This window comes from Peromyscus californicus, unplaced genomic scaffold (genome assembly GCF_007827085.1).
Source record: "Peromyscus californicus insignis strain IS unplaced genomic scaffold, ASM782708v3 Scaffold_9__1_contigs__length_137607984, whole genome shotgun sequence".
NCBI classification, from domain to species: domain Eukaryota; kingdom Metazoa; phylum Chordata; class Mammalia; order Rodentia; family Cricetidae; genus Peromyscus; species Peromyscus californicus.
In genome coordinates, this window is record NW_026294617.1 from 53,240,172 (window position 1) to 53,250,074 (window position 9,903).

Below are 9,903 nucleotides of genomic sequence, written 5' to 3' on the forward strand. Positions count from 1 at the left end.
CAAAAAGAAAGGAGCCAGTGAGATGGAGATGGTTCAAAGGTGAAGGAGCCAGTGAGATGGTTCAAAAAGAAAGGAGCCAGTGAGATGGAGATGGCTCAGAAGGTGAAGGAGCCAGTGAGATGGAGATGGTTCAGAAGGTGAAGGAGCCAGTGAGATGGAGATGGTTCAGAAGGTGAAGGCTCTTGATGCCATGATAGTGGCCTGAGTTTGATCCTGTGGACTTACATGGTGGAAGGAAAGAACTGAGTCTTGAAGTTGTCTTTTGACCTCCACCTTTGTGTGTGTGCATATGTGCACATGCACACATACATACACACACACACACACACACACACACACACACAAATTAATTAATTAAAATGTAATCCATTTCTTTAAATTTTACCTAACCTATGTGACTTTTCATAATCTCCTTAGATTAATTTAATAACACAATTGTCTCTGTACCAGAATTTTCTATCAAGATAATCATAGTAGTCATTCAATAAATGCATATGTGGCAAGTAGCTGGAAAAAAATCTCAGATAAAAGGTAACTTTAATGAAGGCATTTAGACACTAAAATGTCTGACAAAACCTTTCTTGTCTTTATTTGTAATATCCGCCATTAGCATGAAAAGCTATTTGGCTTTATTACACTCCAAAGTTATGTTTCACAGCTGTGTTTTTGTAGCTGTGAAATTTAGTCCTCTGATTACATCTTAGCTGTTTACATTTTAGCTGTGAAATAGGATTTTGTTTTTAGCTAGCTAACAAGAGAACTTCTGCTACATCAATTTCAAAAATTGTCACATCAGAAATAACAGCTTTAAACACCTCAAAATGTCCTTTACTCTTTTTCATGTGATATTGCCCATGTAATAATTAGTTATATTAAACATTTAAATTTCTTTATCATTTTCTCCTTAGCAATTTCAGTTATATTCTGAATAACAACAGCAACAACAACAAAAAAACACCCAATGTAAAGAAAATGGTGTTTTCTCCTTACTCATCCATGAATATCTTCTTCTAAAGTGAAGTTCATATACACACGAGCACAAATAAACTAACACGTTAACATACACAAAGCTCAATGTGCAAACCAAACTAATTTACTTGGCAAGGCTGTTCAGAGTCCAGAGCCATAGTCCTCCGAGAGGGTTCTGCCTCATCACCTGTGTGCAGGTGAAACACGCAAATTCTCAGGAACTATACCGGTGTTCTTAAATCTGGTTTTAACAACAGAATTTGGGGGGTTGTGCTAGTAACACATTTGAGAACTGTTAGTCTACCACTAGATATTTTCTCCAAGTTTTTTGAGCAGACTATGCCAGCTGTGCCTTCACAGATTAGGAGCAAGACTGGCTGGTCACAGACAGACTCCAATATCTGTGCTCAATTTTGTGTCGTTCTTAGTCTAGTCACACTCGGGAGAGACACATTTACTACCTAATACTCATCCGCCAACACTGTATTTGGAAATCTCTTTTTAGACTCAGTACAACTCACAAAATCAATGTCATTACTTGGTAGTTTCACCTCGTTTGGACCAAACCCAGCTTTTACACTGATTTTACTCAGACCACTAAGCCAAATAGCACTGGGCTCTTTCCAAAATCAAATATATTTTCAAGTATAAATATTTGCTCTCTTTGGGAATAGTAAAAAGATTGGTCTGGAGGCTCTGACAAAAACTGAGGAATTCAAAAGTACTTACATGATGGAGGCACTATGATATTATAGAAAGTGACTCGTTTAAAGAGAAAAACTCTCACTGGCGTACACAATTAAGTTATGTGTGGATGTTTTTTAAACAGGATGTCTCACTGAAGAGCTACCCAGCTGAAGGACCTGCTGAAGACAAAGTGGGGCTTTGCTACTGCCATTTTAACTTGAAGATGCCACAAAGTTTCCTATTCTGTCCTTTGGAGAAGAAATCTTCATGAAGAAAGGGAGATGCTTCTCTTGCCAGACCCTGAGAGGGAGCAGACATCACTTGTTTATGGTCCTGAGCCTTCAATAACAAGCTCTATTACCAGAGTGGAAAAAAGAATAGATCTTTTGTTTGGGGCCAGGGAAGGGACTATGTCTGGCCCCCGATGGGGAATCCCCAGGGGTCAAATGCAGGACAGTGGATTCTGAAAGGAGAGGATGTTCTTCAGCACAGCATGCAGGGGAGAGGATGGTGTGTGAAATCCAAAGATGAGCACCAAGATAGGAGTTATGAGAAAACCACTCCTATCAAGGATCATCCCAGACTATGGGTCTGTGCAGTAGAGCATGGTAACAGATAACAGTCTCAAAGCATAGAGGACATGAGGCACATGAGTCCTTGTAGGAAAGGAAATTTCCTACAAAGAACTTCTGTGGCGCTTTAGAGTTCTTCTGAAAAGGGAAGGGAGTATTCTGAGAGTGTGATATTGAAGTTCAAGGCCATTGAAAAGATCGGATTTCAGCCAATTCTGAAACAACTCAAACTGAAAGCAAATAGCAAATGACAGTGACTGCATCCCAAGTGTTGCAGAATCCATCATGACTGACACTTTCCAGTCATGGCTGCCAAGTAAAGACTCTTACAGTCAACAGTTGTCAGGGTGATCAGTTTCACAAGTAACAACTCTAGACGTCAATAAAGTGTGAGGACAAAGTAAAGTAGCATATCGTTGACCTGCAGTGTGGAATATAACAGTCTGGTGAGGGATATGAAATCCAAGGAATAGGCTGTATGTGGTACCCATTCAGTCATTTTACTGAATTGCCCCTTTTTTTTTTTCATTTCAAATACTGTGCTACACATTAAGAACACAAAACGTACTTTATCAGTAGCTATCAGCTTCATAGCATTGAAGAGAAAGAGATTTTAAAAAAACATATAAATGCTGTAGGTCAGTTGAGGAAGTTAAAGCAAAGTGGGTAAGTTTATGAGTTTGAGAGTCAAATCCATCTAGAAGTGTATTATCCTGTATTCTTCGGAAAGTCTTACAAAGCTTTTGAATCTCATTTTCTTTATCAGCGATACCTGAATTGCAGTATATAAACATTCACTAGATGTTAGTTGTTGCTGCTGTTAAAAGTAAAGTATATATTCATGAGGTGATTAATTCTATCTGTATGGTTATAGAAAGCTTCAAACAGAAATGCATTTAAATTTTATTGTGTGGGATGAATGTGATTCCCCAGGAAGAAAGGAAAGGAACAGCATTCCAAGCAATGAACAACATGGCTGAAGTCACAAAGACACTAAGGTATTGGGAAGGAGGCTGAAATGATAATAAAATGTAGAATGGGCTAGAGTATGGAAGACCGTATAGCTTATGAACCATGAGCAACTACTGAATGCTAAAGTAAAAAGGATGCATCAGTTTTTGATTTGTTGCTCTCAAGAAACACCTTTGTCAGGCTACTTCATGAAGAAATAAATTTATTCTGGCTTACAGTCCTGAAGGTGTAAGGTTAAGGAGCTGCATTTTGGTAATACTTTCTTGTTGGAGGAGTCCTGTCAAGACAGAGAAAATTACAAGTCAAGAGATGGGAGGAGGAGGCATGTTTTCTGGTCTCTCTTTTTCCGAAGTCACAACAATTCAGTAATGGGGATTCCATCTGGATATCTAATCCTAATCACCTTTGAAAGGAAGCATCTCCAACCACCATAGTCAAATTACGTTTCCTCCTTCTCAGCATGTTAATATGGAGATTAAGTCTCAACACATGAATACTCAGGGAACACCCAAAAACACATCCAAGCTGTAGTAGATGAACTGGCCGAGAGAGAACTTCATGGTAGCATGCAGACACCACCTAGGAAGAGAACAAGAAAATATCTGAAAAGAATCATAACATAAACTAGAAAAACCATAGTCTCTGGACTGGAATTAAAGAGACGAAGCAGTACATGCCCACTTCCTTCCTTCCCCTTCCACACACGCTAAACCTACATATTTATTATTCAGTTGGTCATATAAACTCTGAGCTCTGTCTCCCCATCATTAAATCATGGTAATAGCATCAGGTTGTAAGGACAAAAATGAAGAGAGTCTGGCAGGTGGAAAGAACTCTAGAAGTTGATTTTGTCATCTTGCTTTTCTCCATAAGAGTAATCCTTCCTTACCACTGTTTGGTTTAACTAGTCTCCCCTTCCCACACCAACTCTTTATTACAAAATTCTAATCATACATTTTTAGACCTATAATGTGCATGGAGTTACAATTTTAATTCAACTCAATACATTTTAACTAGTTCCTCTTATGCTTGAAAGTTTTTGAGACACAGGATATAGTCCATACCTATAAGGAATTAATCCTCTCTTCCTTGCCCTAAGAAAATTCAGATTACATTGTGGGGAAGGTGATATATGTGCAACACTATAAAATATAATATAAAACAAAACAAGAGAGATGAGAGACGATACAACAAAATGCAAAGTAGAAAAGCTTTGTAGGATGCTAGGAGACCCATGTTCTAACACTCACTGTCCAAATTTCTTGGGATACATTGATGATCAGCAGGAAGGTATGGACGCTAGGCAGTGGCATTCTTATCTGATTCTACCACTTACTCTGAACTTGGTGCAGATTAATTTACTGCTCAATAGTTTTACCTACCAAGCAAAGATCACAATAAAAAATGTTCCCTGTAGATGCTGTATAGATTAAACAAATTAAAACATGTGAAGCGCTTAGAACAAATACTACTTAGCATGGAGGAAACACTTGGTCAGCCACCTAAAATACATCTAACCCTCAGGACCCTTTAGTATAAAATAAACACAATCATTGCCACATTGACCTGAACAATAAGATTGTGGTAAGGACTTACAAGAAATAAGACCCTTTATGTGAAAGTGTTTTTTATTATTGAGTATATAATACCCAACTGCCCATGTTATTTAATGTTGCTTTGTTTGTTTGTTTGTTTGTTTGTTTTCATGAACTCTGAGTCAGCAGGTAGCAGATACCTCCTCACTGTATCCTTGAGACACCTTCTAGATGGAAGCTCCATTTGGAGCCCATCCTAAACTGTCAACTATACCTTGCTGGAATCCTAGTCAGTGAAAACATGAGACAAAGAGAGACAAGCAGAAGAGGCAGCTCATTGCTTTGAATAATCATTTGACTGAGCTCTCTTAACCGATGAACCTGTAGGCCTTGATGACCACATTTTTTACATGATATTAGAGTAAATACAGGAAATTCAATCTCTTTTAAATGTTATCCACTTGGGATGTCTGTTGACATTTTGCAAAGCAAACCATAAATGTACTTAAACCAATGAGTAAAACATTAAAATTAAAAAGCAGCCTCTCTTTTCTCCAAGTACCTTTTTCAAATGGCACAGAGAACTTTACACAAGCTCTGGGCACCTCTACATGTAATTCCTCGGGGCAATGGCATTCATCGGGACATTGAGCAGCCTGGTCACGTAGTGCTGAGTCAACCCCATTCTGGGACTTTCCTCATGTGAATGCAGTACTAGTCCTGAGATGTCATTATTCCAGTGTGGTGCTGAAGCTTATATTGCTTTACAGGAGAAAGAATCAGAGTTTAAAAGGCCAGAGCCACCATTTTATATCAGGCTACTGTAACACTCTTGAACAGTTACCATTTTAAAAGACAGTGCCTGGAAGAAAAACACTTACTCCACAATCATGTGGTTGGTAGGCCGCCAAAAGAGGTTTCTGCTCTTCTATTGCACATCCTCTTTTTATTTTTCATTAGGGACCAAGTGTTGGTTCTAAGAATATACTAGGTTATTCATAACACAAAGTAGATCTCTTAATGAGAGATGTACCACGAAGTCACTGGTAGATGACTTAGCTTGGATGTGCTTATGAAAGACAATTGCAGCATTAAGTATAAAAGTTGGGAGCGGTTCTAAATTACCCATTTGAATGAAGGGTTATAAACTAACGTGTGTGTGTGTGGGGGGGAATCAGCACTTTCTCTAAATCGTCAAAGCCCACTAGGAAACACTAGTCTGGATATGCTATAATTAGCTTAACCTGGAAGATGGTAGGTGCTATGACCAATACATTTGGCATGATTAATGATAGAAATCCGTGACAGCAAAAAGCCTAGAGATCAAAGAGTGGATTTTACTGGAGAAATCTGAAAATCACAAACAACAGTGTGTGCACGTTTCTGCCCTTTGCTAAGGGGTAGAAATACACTACCGGTAGACTTCTTTCCCAAGGTGGCTTAGAGCCTTAAAGTCAAACTTCGACATTTACATCTCTTCATTTACAGACTTTATAACCTTTACTTAAGAATTTACCCAAAGTCAACTCCTAGTGTTTCTTTTCTAACTATGTCTGTAGTTGCACAGATAGACACTTCAGTTCCTAGCATTACCACCTGAAGGGTGATGTAATTAAGAGCTAAGACTAGGGATAACATTCCAAGGCCCATGGGTAGCAAATGGCTACCACTCTAAAATAAAACTCAGGCCTGTTTTGCTGATAACTAGCACTAGACCCCAGCACTCGCTGAATCTCAGTGTTAACCACATTTCACAGTTGGGTTTGTCCTCTGGTCCATTTGGAATCATACTGGGAAGCAGTCCATCCACATTTGTTCTTTCCTTTTCACCTGATATATCCTTACCAAGACAAAGAGAGCTTGCAAGTAGCCAAGAGAAGATCAAAGCCCTTTAAAATAAATCCACATGAAGCTTTTAGCAGCAAGTAATTCATCCCTATCTGACTTTGGAACTCTGAGGCAGACATTACAAAATGTTTAAATAACCATGGGTAAATGTAGTACCCAATCTATACAGCCCAACTGTCAACTTCTCAGGGTACCATAGAGAGATAAGCAAAAGGAAGCCAAACCCTAACGGCTGATGCTGTAGACTAGGTATAGATGTCACTACTGTGAATCCTTCCAGGTGTTCAGGATGCCTTTGCTGGTGGACGCAGCTGTCCTGTATGGCACCTGTGGGAACCATCAGTAGAGCTCAATGAACCTCTGAGGGCAAAGGTCAATCTTTCAATAAAACTTTGGGAAACATTCGGCAATAAGGCATAAACCCAGGCATGGGAACCATGCTCTCCCACCAGTGTCAATGGTTCATCTTTCTGTTCACCCCTCTGCATCTGCAAAAACACTGGGAACCTATGTGTTTCCTTACACATTCGGCTGCAGGTTTCAATACTATACAGTGTTTAATGCCAGAATATCAACTGAGCATCTGGGCAGAAATATCCGAACATGCTATCACATACAACAATGTAATCATTTACAGGAAATTCACATTACACATGGGTTAAAAAAAAAAAAAAAAACAGTCCCTAAAAATCCAGAAAGTATGTGTCCACCACGGCAGTGAGATGGGTGAGATTGAGATAGCCCAGGTGGGTGAGATAGCCCAGGTGGGTGAGATAGCCCAGGTGGGTGAGATAGCCCAGGAGGGTGAGGTAGCCCAGGTGGGTGAGATAGCTCAGGTGGGTGAGATAGCCCAGGTGGGTGAGATAGCTCAGGTGGGTGAGATAGCCCGGGTGGGTGAGGTAGCCCAGGTGGGTGAGGTAGCCCAGGTGGGTGAGATAGCCCAGGTGGGTGAGGTAGCAGCTCAGCAGACACTTGCTGCACAGACCTGGCCAACTGAATTCGGTCCCCAGAATCCATCTAGAGGTGGCAGGAGAGAACTGATCACTCCAGGTTGCTAAAGATCTGCTCAGAGTTCTCAGAAATACGTATATCCCCCTGCCCCAACACACACTCTCCAGGGCCCACCTACACACAACAACCACAACAGCTAATAAAATTAAAAAAAGAAAAACTGCGTTCAGAACTTGAATGGCCTTTGACTGATAAAAGGATAAACAGTCTGGTACATCTTAGCAATGGGGAAAAAATACAGGAAACAGGAGGAGCAAACTGCTGGTACAGCCAGCAACACAGATGAAGACAGAGCGCATTCTGCCACATGAAAGACACCAGCTGAGAAAAGGCAATGTACTATAGGATTCTCCTTATACCACGTTGGGGGAAAGAAGTGCAGGGGTGAAGACAAGGTCAATGGTCTCAGGGCTCAAGAGAAAAAGAAGGAGCAACCACGAAGACTGCTCAGATGAACTGGGGAGCAGCTGTCTCCTGCATCCACGACAGTTTCCTGTCTGCGAATGCATAAAGCTTACAGAATCGAGCACCCCAAAAGAGTGGCTTTCACTGTATGTAGATTGAAATTTTATTTCATGACTATACAAGCTTCTCACGGGCTACACTTTTCTTTCTCTCATTCAGGAAAATTGTCTTCTGAATATTCCTATTCCTTCCGCTTACCATATTCAAGATTTTAAATTTAGCATCAGTACCAGCTTTTCCATAAAGCCTTCCCATGAATATGTTTCCCCATATTCTAGTTCTTTAGAAGGAATAAGCATTACTCACAGAGCTAAAATCTTTATGACTAAAAGATGTCCTCTCTCTCCTGCAGCTTCCACACCTCCTATCACGTACCTCCTGTGTTTTTGTAGTTTGTTAGTGTTATGTTAATAGACACTAACATTGCATTAATATCACATTCTCTTGCGATTCGCTTTTTCATCCAACATTGCCTTCAAGATCGCCCATTCACTTTTGATTGCTGCACTGTATTTCACCATAGGAATGTACCAACACAGCTCCACTGCCATCAGAGAGCTCTCTGAGCCGTTTCCTGTGGTGTTGTGAAGCATCACCTACACCTTTCCCCTCCAGCTAGCGCAGGAGCAACTCAAGGGCAGAAACCGTTCAGAGCCGCTGTTCCTTTGCCCAATTTCCATGGCACCTGAGAACTGCCTAAACACGTGATGTGCTTCTCAGGGAAGATGTTGTTGTGTGCCCGGCACACAATACGCCCTCCATAAAAAATGTGTTCGGTAGATAATCTTAGCAAAGTGTGGATTTAAATCGACAGTGCCCCCACTTCTCCACGGAGTAAGATTTGAGGGGAAACTGCTGCGGTTCCCTCTAGAAAGTCCTGAAGTCATTTGGGGCCCCCGAAGTGGATCTGTATAAAACAAGGTCACCCCGCAGTGAGGCGTCCTCCCTACAGGATTTCCAAGCACTCTACATGCGCAGTTTCCGCGGTGACATTCCCCCCCCCCCCCCCCCCCCCCCCCCCACCCCCCCCCCGCTTTTAAAGGACTCAAGGTCAGTTCAGAGCAGTATTCAAAACTTGAATACATTTTCGGGTGTCTCGGAAGGGCGGAGGTCGAAGTCTTGAGTATACATAATAGTAACAAATTGGCCTTCTCACAGAATTATTTTTTTTTCCTTGACGTGGGTCCCAGATCACGTTTCTGGAGCTGCCATTTAACTACCCACCTCGAGCAGGTCCCACTGCTCGCCACTGCTCGCCCCCCATAGCGCCACTTGCCACCCTTCCTGCTCTTAAGAAGATATAATGTCCTTTGATCTCCTCTCCAGCGCTTTTGTGGCTTAAGGAACGTTGATGTGCAAGACAAATACACACTGTAGCTGTGGGCACGCAGAACCATCTATCATCACCCTGACTCTGGACGTGGCTGGTACTTAGTGTGTTTCAGAGAAATTTAATCTGATATTTAGTGGGTGAAAGCCGAGGCAAAACCAGGCTGCATGCACCACCTTCCTGCAGACCCTGCAGAGCGTGTTCAACGCCTCTGGCTCGTGCACCGCAAGGCCCAAACTTGACCTTCGAGAGGATTTCAAAGGCGGAGGTTTCCTCCCTCTCCCTCGCGGGCTCCTCTGGCGCGCCTGGGCATCCTTGTGGGAAGCAGCTGCCTGGACCAGAGCTGGGAGCTGCACGTCTAAGGCGCCGGGACCGGGCGGGGAGACACTAGTGGGCGGTGGGGTGGGGGCTGGGGAGCCGGGCAGGGCTAGGCGGAAGGAGGGGGCGGGAGGGGGAGGTGGGAGGAGGGGGCTGCAGGGGGAGGGTGGATCCGTCTGCATATGCATGAAGCACC

At 42.1% G+C, this 9,903-nt stretch overlaps 1 long non-coding RNA gene across 1 annotated transcript; it reads right to left on the reverse strand.

Moving 5' to 3' along the window:
- Window positions 1–3,119: 3,119 nt before the first annotated feature.
- On the reverse strand, window positions 3,120–9,038 carry LOC128106521 (uncharacterized). Its single transcript, XR_008216735.1, has 2 exons — window positions 8,435–9,038; window positions 3,120–3,779 (listed from the first exon to the last, which is right to left on the reverse strand). It is a non-coding gene; the product is annotated as an uncharacterized LOC128106521 (long non-coding RNA).
- Window positions 9,039–9,903: the final 865 nt, after the last annotated feature.